The sequence below is a fragment of the Hakea prostrata genome, chromosome 1, assembly GCF_041222555.1.
Source record: "Hakea prostrata isolate BN-2017 chromosome 1, UWA_Hpros_2, whole genome shotgun sequence".
Classification (NCBI taxonomy): Eukaryota; Viridiplantae; Streptophyta; class Magnoliopsida; order Proteales; family Proteaceae; genus Hakea; species Hakea prostrata.
Genome location: NC_142600.1, coordinates 1,307,507 through 1,327,127, shown reverse-complemented (window position 1 = coordinate 1,327,127; position 19,621 = coordinate 1,307,507). Strand labels below are relative to the sequence as shown.

Genomic DNA, 19,621 nt, shown 5'->3' with positions numbered 1-19,621 from the left:
AATGCAGGAAAAGAAGCGACTGACAATGTACCTGAGATCACATCATGGCTTCCATCTTGCTCAGTACTAGAGATACTGAACACTCTACCAGAGGGAGGAGCAGGAGCACTCTTCACCACTGGGGTAGGCTGCTGGACAAGCCTCTTCAGACAATCACGAGCAAAATGACCAGACTGCTTACAGAAGAAGCAAATAGAATTGCTCGGTCCTACCGGAGCAGCTGCAACAGGAGGCTTCTGAACAAAAGGCTTAGGATTCGCATTCACTGGCCTAGCACTTACATTCACTGGTGGTCGATTCCCGCCATACTGAAATTATCCAGGCTGTCGAAAACCAGGGCTTTGACCTATACTCCTAGGCTGAAAAGCAGGAGTGGGATAGGGTGTAGGTCTCACAAAGCGCCGATCATTACGATCCACCAAACCAGGGTTTCTAGACTGCTAAGGCCTTTGCACGCGAGCATTCTCCTTTTCATTTTCTTCCAACTTCTTCGAGTTCTGCACCACTTGGGCATAGCTCACTATAGGTTGGACAGTGAGATAGCCTTTAATGGCAGGGCGCAATCCCTTAAAGAACTTCTTCGCCTTAGCAATATCAGGCTTCAGAGAATCAGGAGCAAAGAAATGAAGTTCCTCAAACTTCTGTTGGTACTCTAACACAAACAAGGATCCTTGTGCGAGAACCATGAACTCAGCTTCCTTCGTATCCTTTACCGCCTCAGGAAAATAATTCATGCAAAAAGCCTCTTTGAATAAATCCCAAGTTACAACACCTGCATTCAAACCTTCTAAAACAGGCCGAGTGGAAGTCCACCAAGCATCGGCTTCATGCTGCAACTTCTGTTCAGCAAACAAAATCTTTTGAGCTTCGGAGCATTGCAGATGACGAAAAGTCTTTTCCAACTCACGAATCCACTTGTTAGGAAACAAGAGATCCTTGGTAACACCAGTAAAGTTGGGTACTTGCATCTTCAGAAAACTCTCCATCAGGCGAGTATGAGGAGTTCCAGCAAGGCCACCCGCATTCGGAACTGCGGCATGAGGATTAACATTAACACCAGCACGAGTCTCATTATGCAGTGTCATGAAACCCGTCAACATCTGATTAAACTGAGCTGCTTGCTGTTGCATCATATTGCCCATGATGTTGGCAATATCATGAAAGCTTCCGACATTCGGGGCACCTGGTATGTCCTGGGTACCTTGGTCACCAGTCTGCTGATCATGACCACCTTCAGGTATCTCACCACGACCGCTTCCATGACCACTGGATTCGCCAGGCCCACTTCTCAGAGTAACCATTCTGCAAGAACCGGAAACGTCAAAATACCAAATTTCGAAGTTTCAATGAAATCAACATGTCCAAATGATTTGAAAATTTTAAATCATGCTCAAATACATCCATTTAGTCATCCAACAACAATTCATAGGACAAAAATCACATTTTCCAACATTTCAACTAAAATTGGAGCTACTGGGTCCATTGGTCGATTGATTGGTCGATTGACCCAATCGACCAATGAGTCGACCAATGCTCACAGAATACAAAAATTCGCATTATAAGCCTCATTTTCACATTCAAACTTCATTTTAACATCTTCCACAAGTGAGAGAGCTCTGGGGAAACATCTTCTAAGGTTCTTCCAAGCATCTTTGGGTGATTCAAGTGCTTCAACAACAACACCACAACTCACATTCATCAAACACAAGGTAAAACTAACTTTTTCTCTTTTACTTCATCTTCTCATGCTTGCATTTCAATCAAATCTATGTTTTACTTGTATCCATTGTTAGAAATCATGTTTAGGAATACTTAGAAACATATTCCCTAGGTTTTAAACACAATGCCATGCATAGACAACAAGTTCTAACACCTCTTTGCACTTCTCGCAAGGTTTTCGTACCGAAATCGTTATCTTTAGAAAAAAATCGATTTCTCACAAACCGCTAGGAGTTTTCGCATGAAATCAATTGCTATATGCTCAAAATGATACTGTAGATATGTCCATATAGTTTGATTTAACCAATTTCAACTCTTCAAAAATTCAATTTTGACCTAAAATGCAAAATCCCCAAATTCCTTCTTGCTGAATTTTTCGCTTTAGATTAAGTTTTCGATCGAATTTCATCAAATGAATTTCATAAACATGCAATTCCAAGTATTATGCACATGCTAGTATCTTCAAATCAAATTTCCCCCAAATTTGAAATTTTCCAAAAAATTACGAAAATACCCTTTTGGCTTAAATCTTGAAATAGCACTTAACCAACAATGTCATTGTCTCTTCCACAGATATTCATTATGCCGAGAGGAGTACGCGGACGGGGTAGAGGTCGCATAGTAGGGGCACTCAGAGGTAGAGGTTAGGTTCCTTCAGAGCCTAGACAGTATGTCCGGAGACCTCCACAGGCCGAGTTCCTGTATGAGGCCTACTTCAGCTACTGTCAGATCGAGCTAGGACGTCTATTACACCTTCACCAGCTCCGAGTCTTTAGGATACAGCAGAGGTTTGACACCTTGCAGTGGACTCATCTTTTCACAGATAATCTGCATGTATATCCTGAGCTAGTGAGGTTGTTCTTCAGCAACCTTACTTACACCGAGGAGGCTAGAGGTCCAGGGCATCCACTTAGACTTGTCCTCAGGAGCAGGGTCTTCCAGACTCAGATTCGCTTTTCCACCAGATCACTAGCCGAGATCTTGCGGGTCCCTCACTACCCAGATCAGTGCGTATGTGTCACGCCCTCCCAGCCGGTACCCTATCTGGCATACCCGAGAGTGTGATCCACAGCCCGAAGATCAGGTATCGAGTGATCAACCTCCCACATAAACAATAACATAATCATGAACAATCATAACAAAAGTGCGGAAGATAAACCATAGATCCAATAAAGAAAGAATGAATCATAAATGAATCAGAATAATAGATGTAATCAGAGTATCAAACAGATAAGTAAAGTGAGGCAAAAATCCCACTTTACAACCAGCGGAAAAGTAGCTCTAAAGAGAATAAACTAAATAAAATCTAATCCCAGTAGCTAATACATTGGGTAACTAAATTGTTCTCCACTTTATAGACAACATCCTTATAAGTGTAAATCTCATAAATGGCACAAGGACGCTTCCACTCGATGGTCGGACTAAGCATCGTACGGAGCATAACCACTCGCGGGATCTTCAGAGTAATTGTGGTAACCGCAATCACCTTCCTGGAGATATGCCTCTTCGCCTTGCGCTTCTTCATAGGGACCGTCATAGTACTCAATACCTGCAGGATAGTCTAACAAACATTGTACAATAAAGGAATGAGTTTCAAAGAAACTCAGTAAGGCGATTAAAATCCATAATAACATAAATGGCGGATTCCGTAACAAACATAAATGCAATATGATATGAGACAAGCAATGAATGAATGAATCTAACTCTATGTATGCTGGTCTCTATTGGCAGACATGCTTTAAGTCATAGCACCAAACTTCTTTAGGAAAGTCCACTCACATCCTCAACCATTTAAGATATCTTGGATTCTCTCACGGATCATTTCACCGGTCTTGAGCAGCCGATTGGTAATGGGTCCTTCATCCCTCAGGACAAACCATGGCAGGGGGTTAAGTCAACACACTCTCTCACAACCATTTGGTATAAGTCTTGGCGCATGTCGGGGTAAAACCTAGCCAAATGCAAGTCTTCTACTTAGTTACATCAAGTCGGATCCAGATACTTCCATTCCTCGTCCCCGACGATCCTTTCCGGTATCCTTCACACTAGAGTCCTCATAGTCCCTGACTACGGACTCATCAACCCTATTGATCATCCACATATGGTAAACGGGAAGCTCTCACGTCCTCTCACGGGTTGGTTACCGGTCTTAAGCGCCCGTGAGCCCAAGTCTAACCATATGCAACCCTACCAATAAATGGCCCCCACAATGTGATTCCCTGTCCTCTCACGGGTTGGTTACCGGTCTTGAGCGCCCATGAATCCCCATTGCTACCACGGGTCGTTCGGTCTCAATACCCCTCCGATTAGGGTCTGACATAGCAGGACATCCTAGCCAAACACTACTAGACAATCCTAGATATGTCATCCAACAGTTTAGGAAGGTGTCCAGAGGGCATCTCCGGAAACATCCCATAATATTCCCGTAGTAGTCCAAGGACAGAAGTGTCAAAAGGACACCTCTCCTTTCCAAACCATACTTAAGCATACACATGCATCAATTCATATCATCACATATATGGTAACCTCATATATGGAAAGAAATCAATAATTGCAATCACCTTGTATATAATTGGTAAGTAAATCATACATGAGTCAATTCAATATGAATAAGTAATGCTACTGTAATCAAAGTTATGCAACAGTAGTATATCATTGTAAGAATCTAATTTAGGAATCATATCTATGATATTCAAATATAGAAACTAGATTCATGCTATCTATGTAATTAAGGAAATAACCATCCTTACCTTTTATAACTCGCAAAGGAATCCTAAGAAATCAAGTAAGATCTTGGCAAACTTGAGAAGAAGGTCCTAAACAAGTATATACAACATATTAGGAAAGATCCCTAACAGAAAAGATACCAAAACATCCAACACGGACCAATGCGGAGTTGCCGTACTCATTGGTCGAGTGGATTGGTCGATCGGTCCATCGACCAATCGATCGACCAATGCGAGACGATAAGCCTAAAAAAACAGAGAGTTTTAAGATATGAAATCCGAATTTGGTGGTTCAAAAGGGTACTAATCAAGGGGTAAACTACATCAGTAGTATTCTAACATATAGGGGACCTCAAAACACCAATCAAATCAAGATATCAAGATCCAAATTAGGAAACAAAAAGTTACCATAATTAGATCAACCATGGATCTTGATGAATTTGAAATAGAAAACAAAGACAAGAACAATAGGAGGATGGATCATTGCTTCAGGTAAAGGTGTCATGAAAACATACTTAGATCTTCAAGGAACAAGGCTTAGAAGCATAAATCTAAATAAGGAAATAAAACCTACCATATATGTAACTACCATGCATCATGAAGAACACATAGTATGGTAGAAGAGAACAACTAGAAATTTATAGATTATGGATCATGGAAGGAAAACACAGTAATTAACTACTAATATGATCAATATAGAAGATCCAAAGAGATCAGAATTCAAATCAGAAGTTTAACAAAGATTAGATCATGGTTTGATCATGATTCCCTCAAAAGCTTGCAATGATCATAGTTAAGATCATTGTTCTAGCCTCAAATCCTTAGGATGATCATGAGAACATGTTCAGAGATGTTTGCAACAGAGAATGCAGCATCTCTTCTACTGTCTCAACTCAAAAAGGAAAGAAAAACAAAGATGGAGGAGAAGAAAAGAGAGTAGACATACCTTTTGATGCAAAAAGAAGAGTTTCGACGAAGATCCGTCAAGAAAGCACCAAGGATGCAAGGGAGATGACTTGCAGAGGTCTTTGTTTCGTTCCAGAGAGTTTGGAGGCAGCAAATACGAAGTGGACTCGAGATTGGACTTAAATAGAGCAAGAACAACCTAATTGCCAAAGACGGCACTCATTGGTCGAGTGGATTGGTCGATCGGCCCATCGACCAATCGGTCGACCAATCTTGGCAACAAGTCCAAAACAGGGAATTGAAGGCCCAGATCAAATCCAATCCTAAAGGTAGGAGTGGGGTAGGGTGTAGGTCTCACAAAACGACGGTCATTACGATCCACCAAACCAGAATTCCTTGACTGCCAGGGCTTTTGCACACGAGCACTTTCCTTCTCTCGTTTCTTCCAACTTCTTCGAGTTCGCACCACTTGAGCATAGCTCACTATAGGCTGGACCGTGAGGTAAGCTTTAATGGCGGGCGCAGTCCTTTGAAGAACTTCTTTGCTTTCGCGAGGTCATCCTTCGGAGAATCTGGAGCAAAGAAATGAAGCTCCTCGAACTTCTGTTGGTACTCCAACACGAGACGAGTTCCTTGAGTCGAATCATGAACTCAGCTTCCTTCGCATCTTTCACCGCCTCGGGAAAGTAGTTCATACAAAAAGCCTCTTTGAATAACTCCCAAGTTACAACTCCTGCATGCAAACCTTCCAAAACAGGCCGAGTGGAGATCCACCATGCATCGGCTTCTTGTTGCAACTTCATTCAAGCAAACAAAATCTTCGAGCTTCCGAGCATTGCAGATGTCGGAAAGCCTTCTCCAACTCACGAAGCCACTTGTTAGGAAACAAGGGGTCCTTGGTAACTCCGGTGAAAGTTGGTACTTGCATCTTCGTAAAACTCTCCATCAAAGGAGTATGAGGAGTTCCAGCTAAACCTCCCGCATTCAGGACTGCGGCATGAGGATTCACATTAGCACCAGCCCGGGTCTCATTATGCGAGTCATGAAACCCACCAACATCTGGTTGAATTGAGCTGCTTGTCTGCTGCATCATATTGCCCATAATATTGGCAATATCTCGAAAACTTCCAACATTCGGGGCACCGGGGATCTCATGAGTACCCCGATCAACATTTGGTATCTCACCACCTCCATGAGGTACTTCACCACCTCCCTGAGGTATTTCACCACCTCCATGACCACTGGATTCACCACGCCCACTTCTCAGAGTAACCATTCTGCAAAACCGAGAACATCAAAATACCGAATTTCGAAGATTCAACATAAACCACAAGTCCAAATGATTTGAAAACTTAAATCATGCTCAAATATATCCATATAGTCATCAAACAATATTCCATAAGGCAAAAATCACATTTTCCAAAAATTCAACAACAATTGAGGTCTCTGTGACCATTGGTCGAGTGATTGGTCGATGACCCAGTCGACCAATGAGTCGACCAATGCAGACAGAATGCGAAAATTCGCATTATAAGCCTCACTTTCACATTCCAACCTCATTCTAACTTCTTCCAAAGGTGAGAGAGCTCTAGGGAAAGTCTCCAAGAGTTCTCACAAGTGTTCTTGAGGTGATTTAGTGCTTCAACAACAACACCACAACACACCATCTTCACAAACAAGGTAAACCTCTCATTCTTTCTTCCATTTTCATCTTCTCATGCTTGCATTTCAATAAAACCATGCTTTACTTGTATCCAATGCTAGAAATCATGCTTAGGAATGCTTAGAAACATATTCCCTAAGTTTTAAATACAATGCCATGCATAGACAACAAGTTTTAACATAATGGTGTTCATCTCGCAAAGTTTTATACCGAAATCGATATCTTTAGAAAAATTCCGTTTTCTCTCAAACCGCTTGAAATTTTCGCACGAGATCAAATGCTACATGCTCAAGATGACATGTAGATAGGTCCATACAATTTGATTTAACCAATTTCAACTTTTTAAAAATCCAATTTTGACCTAAATTGCAAAATCCCCAAATTTCCTTCTTGCTGAATTTTTCGCTTTAATCCAAGTTTTCGATCGATTTTCATCAAACAAACTTCATAGACATGAAATTCCAAGTATTGCGCACATGCTAGTATGTTCAAATCAAATTTCCCCCAAATTTGAAATTTTCCGAAAATTACGAAAATACCCTTTTGGCTCAAATCTTAAGATAGCACTAACTGGAATTGTCTCTTGTCTCTTTCACAGATACACTATGCAAAGGGGAGGGCGAGGACGAGGTAGAGGTCGTGGTCGCATTGTAGGTGCTCCTAGGGGCGAGAGGTCGGGTTCCTTCGAGCCTAGACGGGAGGTTAGGAGACCGGACATGTTTGACACACCTCGGGCCGAGTTCTCGTACGAGGCCTACTTCGCCTCTTGCAATATCGAGATGGGACGTCTACTTCACTTACGCCAGCTCGAGAGCCTTTAGGATTCGGCGAGAGGTTCGACACATTGCGGTGGACTCATCTCTTCACCGAGGATCTGCCGGTATACCCGGAACTAGTGAGGTTGTTCTTTAGCAACCTTACTTACACGGAGGAGGAGGCTCGAGGCCAAGGACATCCACTTAGACTTGTCCTTAGGAGCGGGGTCTTCCGGACTCGGATTCGCTTCTCTACCCGGACACTGGCTGAGATCTTGCAGGGTTCCTTACTATCCACAGCGGTGTGTGTGGATACCTGCGGGAGCAGATCCGGACAGCCATCCGATGCCGTACGAGCTACGCGAGATATGCTCTACGCTATGGGATAGCCGTCGATGCTTCACACCGTGGACCAGCGGACGGATGACGGATTCTGCACGGATTATCGGTCGCATAGTCGGCCGAAACATTATGCCGAAAGCCGGCCATCACCATCGGGTCACGGTGATGGAGGCCTTAGTCATCTACCGCATCTACATGGGCTTCGAGATCGATCTCTCCTACATCATTCAGCGGGTCATGCTTGGACTTAGTTCTGCGGCCTAGCATGCGGAACCTTTGCTATGGGAGGCTACGACTTTGATCTTCGGGCATTTCGGGGTGAGTTTCGAGGATACACCGGTGGACACTGGATCACGGGGATACTCTATTGGGACTCGGACCATTCGTCGGATGAGACTACAGCGATCGGAGAGATCTCCTGGTCCGGAGGGTGAGGATGATGATGAATCGAGAGGATGAGGATCGGGGGTCGGAGGATGGAGGAGAGGATATCGGTCCTGATAGTGATGATCGGGCCGAGATGATGCGAGATATGCACGAGGCTGAGCACGGTGCATCACGAGTTTCCTTCATCACACTTCGAGGCGGTGGCCCTTCACATGCGGTTCCGGAGACTTCAGATCTTGGAGCACAGATGAGATCGATGACTTCCATGCTAGAGAGAATGGAGGTCGGACGGGAGCAGATGTACGAGAGGATGGAGTCACGACGGGATAGGATAGAGCATCGGGTGACTCGGCTAGCGGAGGAGTTCGAGAGCATACGAGAGATCGAGAAGATCACCTAGATAGACTGTACCTTAGGATTTCCATTTATGCATTTCGGATGTAATCGTTGTAAAAAGAAACCTTTGAAATTAATGAAGTTCATTCTGTTTCACTTAATTATTGTATGTTATGCACTTTTCTTTTCCTTGCATTAGTGACATTTGTTCAAGTATAATTATGGTATGTTATTCGGAAATGTTCCGTTATGCCTCAAAGGTCAAGTTTCTAATTCGGTGTTCTATTATTCACTTCTAAGAGTAGAAGAGTCATTTCGGATCAATGACTCGGGAATGTTCAGTTGTTGTCTTTTGTGGTTAGGATCTCCTCGAACCTTGGGCTCGATACCAATCATCACGCCCTCCCAGCCCGGTACCCTATCCGGCATACCCGAGAGTGTGATCCACAGCCCGAAGATCAGGTATCGAGTGATCAACCTCCCACATAAACAATAACATAATCATGAACAATCATAACAAAAGTGCGGAAGATAAACCATAGATCCAATAAAGAAAGAATGAATCATAAATGAATCGAAATAATAGATGTAATCAGAGTATCAAACAGATAAGTAAAGTGAGGCAAAAATCCCACTTTACAACCAGCGGAAAAGTAGCTCTAAAGAGAATAAACTAAATAAAATCTAATCCCAGTAGCTAATACATTGGGTAACTAAATTGTTCTCCACTTTATAGACAACATCCTTATAAGTGTAAATCTCATAAATGGCACAAGGACGCTTCCACTCGATGGTCGGACTAAGCATCGTACGGAGCATAACCACTCGCGGGATCTTCAGAGTAATTGTGGTAACCGCAATCACCTTCCTGGAGATATGCCTCTTCGCCTTGCGCTTCTTCATAGGGACCGTCATAGTACTCGGTACCTGCGGGATAGTCTAACAAACATTGTACAATAAAGGAATGAGTTTCAAAGAAACTCGGTAAAGCGATTAAAATCCATAATAACATAAATGGCGGGATTCCAGAACAAACATAAATGCAATATGATATGAGACAAGCAATGAATGAATGAATCTAACTCTATGTATGCTGGTCTCTATTGGCGAGACATGCTTTAAGTCATAGCACCGTACTTCTTTAGGAAAGTCCACTCACATCCTCAACCATTTAAGATATCTTGGATTCTCTCACGGATCATTTCACCGATCTTGAGCAGCCGATTGGTAATGGGTCCTTCATCCCTCGGGACAAACCATGGCGGGGGGTTAAGTCAACACACTCTCTCACAACCATTTGGTATAAGTACTTGGCGCATGTCGGGGTAAAACCTAGCCAAATGCAAGTCTTCTACTTAGTTACATCAAGTCAGATCCGGATACTTCCATTCCTCGTCCCCGACGATCCTTTCCGGTATCCTTCACACTAGAGTCCTCATAGTCCCTGACTACGGACTCATCAACCCTATTGATCATCCACATATGGTAAACGGGAAGCTCTCACGTCCTCTCACGGGTTGGTTACCGGTCTTAAGCGCCCGTGAGCCCAAGTCTAACCATATGCAACCCTACCAATAAATGGCCCCCACAATGTGATTCCTGTCCTCTCACGGGTTGGTTACCGGTCTTGAGCGCCCATGAATCCCCATTGCTACCACGGGTCGTTCGGTCTCAATACCCCTCCGATTAGGGTCGACATAGCAGGACATCCTAGCCAAACACTACTAGACAATCCTAGATATGTCATCCAACAGTTTAGGAAGGTGTCCGAGAGGGCATCTCCGGAAACATCCCATAATATTCCCGTAGTAGTCCAAGGACAGAAGTGTCAAAAGGACACCTCTCCTTTCCAAACCATACTTAAGCATACACATGCATCAATTCATATCATCACATATATGGTAACCTCATATATGGAAAGAAATCAATAATTGCAATCACCTTGTATATAATTGGTAAGTAAATCATACATGAGTCAATTCAATATGAATAAGTAATGCTACTGTAATCAAAGTTATGCAACAGTAGTATATCATTGTAAGAATCTAATTTAGGAATCATATCTATGATATTCAAATATAGAAACTAGATTCATGCTATCTATGTAATTAAGGAAATAACCATCCTTACCTTTTATAACTCGCAAAGGAATCCTAAGAAATCAAGTAAGATCTTGGCAAACTTGAGAAGAAGGTCCTAAACAAGTATATACAACATATTAGGAAAGATCCCTAACAGAAAAGATACCAAAACATCCAACACGGACCAATTCGGAGTTGCTTGTACTCATTGGTCGAGTGGATTGGTCGACTAGGTCCAATCGACCAATCAATCGACCAATGCGAGACGATAGCCTAAAAAAACAGAGTTTTAAGATATGAAATCCGAATTTGGTGGTTCAAAAGGGTACTAATCAAGGGGTAAACTACATCAGTAGTATTCTAACATATAGGGGACCTCAAAACACCAATCAAATCAAGATATCAAGATCCAAATTAGGAAACAAAAAGTTACCATAATTAGATCAACCATGGATCTTGATGAATTTGAAATAGAAAACAAAGACAAGAACAATAGGAGGATGGATCATTGCTTCAGGTAAAGGTGTCATGAAAACATACTTAGATCTTCAAGGAACAAGGCTTAGAAGCATAAATCTAAATAAGGAAATAAAACCTACCATATATGTAACTACCATGCATCATGAAGAACACATAGTATGGTAGAAGAGAACAACTAGAAATTTATAGATTATGGATCATGGAAGGAAAACACAGTAATTAACTACTAATATGATCAATATAGAAGATCCAAAGAGATCAGAATTCAAATCAGAAGTTTAACAAAGATTAGATCATGGTTTGATCATGATTCCCTCAAAAGCTTGCAATGATCATAGTTAAGATCATTGTTCTAGCCTCAAATCCTTAGGATGATCATGAGAACATGTTCAGAGATGTTTGCAACAGAGAATGCAGCATCTCTTCTACTGTCTCAACTCAAAAAGGAAAGAAAAACAAAGATGGAGGAGAAGAAAAGAGAGTAGACATACCTTTTGATGCAAAAAGAAGAGTTTCGACGAAGATCCGTCAAGAAAGCACCAAGGATGCAAGGGAGATGACTTGCAGAGGTCTTTGTTTCGTTCCAGAGAGTTTGGAGGCAGCAAATACGAAGTGGACTCGAGATTGGACTTAAATAGAGCAAGAACAACCTAATTGCCAAAGACAGCACTCATTGGTCGAGTGGATTGGTCGATCGGCCCCGATCGACCAATCAGTCGACCAATGCGGACAAAGAAGTCCAAAACAGGGAATTGAAGGCCCAGATCAAATCCAATCCTAAAGGGGTTTTGCACACAAGTCAAGTGACTTACCTAATAGGTAGAAATGCCTTCAAACCAAGATAGAGAGCACTCCAAATCCATCAACTAATCAGATCTTCATCAGGATTCAGTTTCCATAAATAGAACTTCATCATCAACTTTCATGGATTCAAAGCCAGACACCAAGTCCTCCACTGGGATGGCCCAAAGCTGACTTCTTACTTTACTTCGGGTCATCGGACCTACAAATAACAAGGTTTCCGGGTCGAGGTTAGGGCTGGGTTTTACAGTATGGATACCTGCAGGAGCAGATATAGATAGCTACTTGATGCCATTTGAGTTGCGCGAGATATGCAACACACTGTGGGACAGCCGCCGGTGCTTCACTCCTAGGAACAGCGGACAGATGACGATTCTTGCACGAGTTATCGGTAGCATAGTCGGTCGAAACATCATGTCGAAGGCTGGACATCACCATAGGGTTACAGTGATGGAGGCCATAATCATCTATCGGATTTACATGCTTCGAGATTGACCTTTCCTACATCATACAGCAGGTCATGCTGGATCTGGTTCTGCGGCCTAGCATGCGGAATCTTTGCTATGGGAGGTTACTGACTTTGATCTTCAGGCATTTCGAGGTCAGTTTCGAGGATACACCAGTGGACACTGGTCCACGAGGATACGTCATGGGGACTAGGATGGTACGTCAGATGGGACTGACACAGACAGTGAGATCTCCTGGTCTAGAGGGTGAGGAGGATGATGAGACAGAGGATGAGCAAGAGTCAGAGGATGGTGGAGAGGATATCGGTCCTGACAGTTATGATGATCAGGCCGGAGATGATACTGAGATGCACGAGACTGTGCCGGAGCATCACGATTTCCCTACCTCGCACTTCGAGATAGGTGGTCCTTCTCATGCGGTTCCAGAGACTTCGGATCTCAGTGCACAGATGAGATCGATGACTTCCATGCTTGAGAGGATGGAGGTCAGAAAGGAGCAGCTATATGAGAGGATGGAGTCACGACAGGATAGGATAGAGTATCTGGTGACTAAGCTTTCAGAGGAGTTCCGAGCTTACAGAGATCAGAGGAGACCACCTAGATAGACTGTACTAGGATTTTCTTTTATGCTTTTCAGATGTAGTCGTTGTAAAACTTTTCTTAAAGTTAATGAAGTTCTCTTTGTTTCACTTTATTATTGTGTATTATGCACTTTTCTTTTATTGCCTTAAGTGACAATTGTTTAAGTATAATTAATGTGCATTATTCAGAAGTATTCAATTATGCTTCATTAATAGTTTCTAGTCCAAGTGTTCTATTATTCACTTCTAAGAGTAGATGAGTCACTTCTGGATCTATGACTCAGGAATGTTCTGTTACTGTTTTCTGTGGTTAGGATTTCCTTGAACTTTGGGCTCTAATACCATTCTATCACATCCCCCCAGCTAGTACCCTAACTGGCATACCCAGGGAGTGATCCACAGCCCCGAAGATCAAGTATCGAGGAAATCATCCTCCCACATATACAATAACATAATCATAAACAGGAATTAATCAAGGTTTAATATTATAAACAAGGTTCAAAACAAAAATGAATAATCAGTATAATCAGAGTGCGGAAAAGATACCGGATATCCAATGATATCAAAAAGGAGTAAAGTGAGGCGGAAACTCACTTCACCAAAATAGCGGAACGTAGTATGAAAGTCAAAAGGAATTACAACTGAAACAAATGTACTAAGAAATAAACTAAGATCAAGCGTCTTCTAGTTTATAGATAACGTCTTCATAAGTATGGACTTCGTCAATCCAATGAATCCGTTCTAACTCTATGTTGTTTTCAAAAGTAGTACGCAGCTTGATCCGCCGGGGGATCATCAGAGTAATCTTGATAGTCGCCAGCACCTTGCGTGTAATACGCTTCATTGGATTGCGCTTCACTGTACTGCTCGTCATAATAATCTGTATCTGCAGGATAATCTAAACAAAGAATATACAAAAAGGAATGAGTTTCGAAGAAACTCAGTAAGGTAGTTAATCCATAACATCATAGATAACATGTGGCAAAACATAACATGATGCAATGCAGTATGAAACAGATAAAGTGTGAATGCATCTAACTCTATGTATGCTGGTCTCTATGGTAGACATGCATTAAGTCATAGCACCGTACTTCTTTGGGAAGGTCCGCTCACACCCTCAACCATATAAGATATCTTGGGTTCCATCAACCATTTAAGGTATCTTGGGCAGCCGGTTGGTAATGGGTCCTGCATCCCTCTCGGACAAACCATGGTAGGGGTTAAGTCAACACACTCTCTCACAACCATTTGGCATAAGTACTGGCGCATGTCAAGGAAAAACCTAGCCCAATGCAAGTCATCTAGTCAGTTACATCAACTCAGGTCCAGATACTTCCATTCTATCAACTCAGGTCTAGATACTTCCATTCCTCGTCCCTGACGATCCTTTCCGGTATCCTTTCCACTAGAGTCCTAATAGTCCCTGACTACAGACTCATCAACCCTATTGGTTATCCACATATGGTAAACGGGAAGCTCTCGTGTCCCCTCACGGATCATTTCACCGGTCTTGAGCGCCCATGAGCCCAAGTCTAGCCATATGCAACCCTCCAATAAATGGCCCCCACAATGTGATTCCCGTCCTCTCACGGGTCGTTACCGGTCTTAAGCGCCCGTGAATCCCCATTGCTACCACGGGTCGTTCGGTCTCAATACCCTTCCGAATCGGGTCTGATATAACAGGGGTATATCCTAGCCAAACACTGCTAGACATCCCTAGGTATAACAACCATTGATTCGGGAAAGTGTCGATGGGCAACCCCGAAAACATCCCATACTATTTCCGATAATGTCCAAGGACAGAAGTGTCAAAAGGACACCTCCCAATCCCAAACCAAACTTAATCAAACACATTCTCAGATCAGTCATGACATACACAACCAGTAGTTCATCATATAAAAGAGAATGTAAAAACAAAATCAGACTAAGCAATAATAAGTAATTCATATAACATGAATAATGAAAAAGATGATATAAACAAGTGCTACTGTTCCCATAGTAGGAGATCAGAATTAAAATACAACAACAGTAGGTAATCTCATAGTTTCATAAAGTAGAAACCAGAGAACAAGCAATCTATGTAGTTAAGGAATTAACTGTCCTTACCTTCTAACTTGGATGGGATCTTAAAGAATCAAGTATGATCTTGACTAAACCTGAAAAGACAGTCCTAAACAAGTGCACACAACATGTTAGGAAAGATGCATAAAGGAAAAGATCATAAATCAATCGAAACAGACCAAGATTGAGGTTGCTGTACTCATTGGTCAATTGATTGGTCTGCTGGACCAGTCGACCAATGAGTCGACCAATGCAGACAGTGGCCTGCAAGAATCCGAATTTTGAGAATCCAGAACCGAATTCGATGGTTCAAAAGGGTACAAATTAGAGGGGAATTATCATGGTAGTATTCTAGGGTATAGAGGATATCAAATCATAAATCAAATCAAGTTCCCAAATTATAACCTAGGAACACAAAGGTTAACCTACTAGGTTAAACATAGATTATGAGAGAAAAATATTATAATCAAAGATTCAAGAATTAGGATATGAGGATTACAGATATAGTAAAGAAAACACATTGATTGGGTTACCATGATCAAACTAGAGGTTCTTGATCTTACCCAAGAATTAGGGTTTTACCCTTTTTGGTTCCCTCGGAAATAATTGAGAGTTCTGGATGAAGGGAGATAAATTGTTAGCCAAAAATAACAAGAAGGGTCATTCAATGATGAAGTTTAGGTTAACACAATATTACCCAAGAAGATTTTCCTTCACAAGGGAGGTTACCAAAAGCTCTCCAGACGATCTCACAGGTTAGGGTTTCAAAGGATTAGGGTTAGGGTTTCGAAGATTCCACTGGCTGAGGTTAAGATCATGATGATGATCATGGATCTTAAAGATCTTGATGAGATCATGGAATAGATGGTTGCAAGAGTGCATCATCTTCTTCCTGATCTCAACGAAGAACAGAATTAAAGAAAGAAAATCAGAGGTAGAAGAGAGAGTGAGTGAAATCATACCTTTGCTGTAGGAGGATGAAGAATTCTTCAAGTCTTTGCGAGAGATCACCAAAGAATGCAAGGGAATGGGTTAGATTAGGGTTCTAGCTCATTCCAGAGGCTTAGGAGGCAGAGGAGGTGGAGTATTCCCGAGATTAGACTTAAATAGAAGAGACAGGATTCAAATTTCAAAAACAGAATCAATTGGTCGATTGATTGGTCCAATCGACCAATGAGTCGACCAATCAAGACAACAACTTCAAAACAGGGAATTGAAGGCTCAGATCAAGTCCAAACATCAAGGGGTTTTGCACACACCTAGAGTGACATACCTAGGAGTTAGAAATGCCTTTGAATCAATACAGAGACCACTCCAAGACCATCAACTAATCCAATCTTCATCCGGGTGCAGTTTCCACCATTCGGACACTGGCATCAACACTCATGGATTCCAATCCAGCCATCAAATCTTCAACAGAAATGGCCCAAAGATGACTTCTTGCCTTACTTCGGGTCACTGGTCCTACAAATAACAAAGTTTCCGGATTAGGGTCAGGGCTGGGTTTCACAACACTGGTGTCCAAAGCTCCATACAAGATGGCACCCATGGAGTTGAAAGAACTTCAAGGCCAGTAAAATGAGTTGCTAGGGAGAGGTTTCATCCAACCTAGTGTATCTCATTGGAGAGCTCCAGTGTTGTTCATTAAGAAGAAGGTTGGAAGCATGAGGTTGTGTATCGACTATAGAGAGTTGAAGAAGCTTACCATCAAGAATAAGTATCCTCTACCGAGAATTGATGGAATTTGTAAGGCCGACTGACATCACTTGGACGCCTTGCTAATGCACCAGCCACTTTCTTGGATTTGATGAATAGGATATTTCATGATGTCTTAGATAAATTTATCATAGTTTTCATTGATGACATCTTGATTTATTCTAAGGATGAGAAAGAGCATGTCCAACACTTGAGGTTTGCTTTGCAAAGGTTTAGAGAAAAGAAGTTATATATATGAAGTTTTCCAAGTGTGAGTTTTGGCTTTCACAAGTAGTGTTCTTGGGTCATGTTGTATCTGTGGATGGAATCAAAGTGGATCCAGATAAGGTCAAGGCAATGGCAGATTGGGATCAACCCATGTCGTTTACTGAAATTAGAAGTTTCTTAGGACTTGCGGGATACTATAGAAGATTCATTGAGAATTTCTCTAGGTTATCCGTCCCAATGACAAGGTTGACAAGGAAAGGTGTGAAGTTCGTGTGGAGTGAGTCATGTGAAAGGAACTTCCAAGAGTTGAAGAAGAGGTTGACCAATGCACCAGTCTTGACTGTACTCGATAATTCTGGAGGGATAACAGTTTACATTGATGCATTGAAGACCGGTCTTGGTTGTCTATTGATGCAGCACGGGAAAGTGGTAGCATATGCATCACGGCAACTCAAGGAGTATGAACACAACTATCCCACTCATGACCTTGAGTTGGCAGCGGTAGTCTTCGCTTTGAAGATATGGCACCACTACCTTTATGGAGAGAAGATAGTCATTTTCACCAACCATAAAAGCCTGAAGTACTTCTTCACCCAGAAGGAGTTGAATATTAGACAACGTCGGTGGTTGGAGCTAGTGAAGGATTAGGATTGTGATATCCAATACCATCCGGGTAAAGCAAATGTAGTAGCCGATGCTTTGAGCAGGAAGAGCACTAGAGAAGTGATTGATCTTAATGCACTTAGCAAGCCTTTGTTGAACTCCATCATGGAGTTGGAATTGGAGATTTTTCCAGAAGGTTCTAATGTAATTCTTGCTACTTTTATAGCAAGTCTACCCTTAGAATAGAATCATTACCTTGCAGCCCTCGGATCCCTTGTTGCAAGAGAAGCTAGAGAAGATTCCTTCAGATCCTCAAGAGGTAATTAATTTCTCTTTATTTTCCGATAATGCTCTAATGTACAGCGGAAGAATGTGTGTAACGGCAAATGAAGATCTTAAAAATGAGATTTTGGAGGAGTCTGCAAAAAGCTTTGGGTACCCAATTGAATTTGAGCACAACTCATCATCCCCAAATGGATGGATATCTGAAAGAACCATCCAAATCTTGGAGGACATGCTTCATGCTTGTGTAGTTGACAAGAGTGGAAGTTGGGATGAACACTTAGCATTGGTGGAGTTTGCTTACAACAACAGCTACCAGTCTACCATTGGCATGGCACATTTCAAGGCTTCATACAGACGGACATGTAGAACTCCCCTCTATTGGGATGAAGCTGGAGAACAAAGAGTTTTGGGCCTTGAATTGATAGAAGCCACTGGAAATATGGTGGATTTGATTAGGGAAAGAATCAAGGCAGTGCAGTCTAGATAGAAATCTTAGGCAGACCAAAGGAGGACAAACCTTGAATTTTGAGTAGGAGAAAGGGCTTTCTGAAGGTCTCACCAATGAGAGGTGTGATGAGGTTCAACATCAAGGGGAAGCTAAGTCCAAGATATATTGGTCCTTTTGAGATTATAGAGAAAGTGGGACCGGTTGCATATCAGTTGGTACTTCCGACATCTTTGGCAGGTGTACACAATGTATTCCATGTCTCAATGCTTCGTTAATGCATAGAGAACCTGGAACACCTGTTACCACAAGAACCTGAAGGATTGAGTGTGGATTTGTCTTATGAAGAAAAGGCTGCTGAGATATTGGACCAAAAGGACAAGCAACTCTGGAATCGAACCATTCCATTGGTAAAGGTTAGGTGGAAGAACCACACAGTTGAAGAAGCCTTGTGGTAGAAAGAAGATGAAATGCGAGCGAAATATCCTATCCTTTTTGGCGCCTCAAGTACATCAATTTCGAGGATGAAATTTCTTTTAAGGGGGGAAGAATGTGAAATCCCCCGGATTTCTACCCCTTTAACCCGTGGTTTCAAGACCGATAACCCGGGCCTCGAGTCAGCGGCAACTATGGGCCATTCATGTTGAGCCCGAAGGTTCGGAAATGGACCCAATGTTGGTGGATGGACCTAATGATGACTTAACAACTCTCCTAGAGTTTAAGAGAAGAGAGAAGATTAATCATGATGGTGTTAAAAGGGCGGTTTTGGCATGTCCATAGATTGGAGATGGAGAGTCCGATTGATGAGATTAAGATGCCCAACGTAGATCGTCGAAAGACCTTTCCATCAAACCAAAAATCACCGAAATCGGAGTCCATGTGAGGGGTCAACATGCACGGGTTGGGTGGGACCATTCAACCGCCCCAACCCCCCACCCATTTTCCAATTTCGGGGCAGAATCGGGTTTTTACTGTTTAAAACGCAATTTTGAGTTCCTATTCTCTCACTCACATTTTACAATGCTTGTCCAAGGCTGAGGCTAAAGGAGGAGGAGAAACC

The 19,621-nt window shown here is 42.3% G+C and overlaps 1 pseudogene; it reads left to right on the top strand.

Moving 5' to 3' along the window:
• The window catches only part of LOC149026508 (uncharacterized), a 33,656-nt pseudogene extending 15,780 nt beyond the window's left edge, over window positions 1-17,876 (top strand).
• Window positions 17,877-19,621: the final 1,745 nt, after the last annotated feature.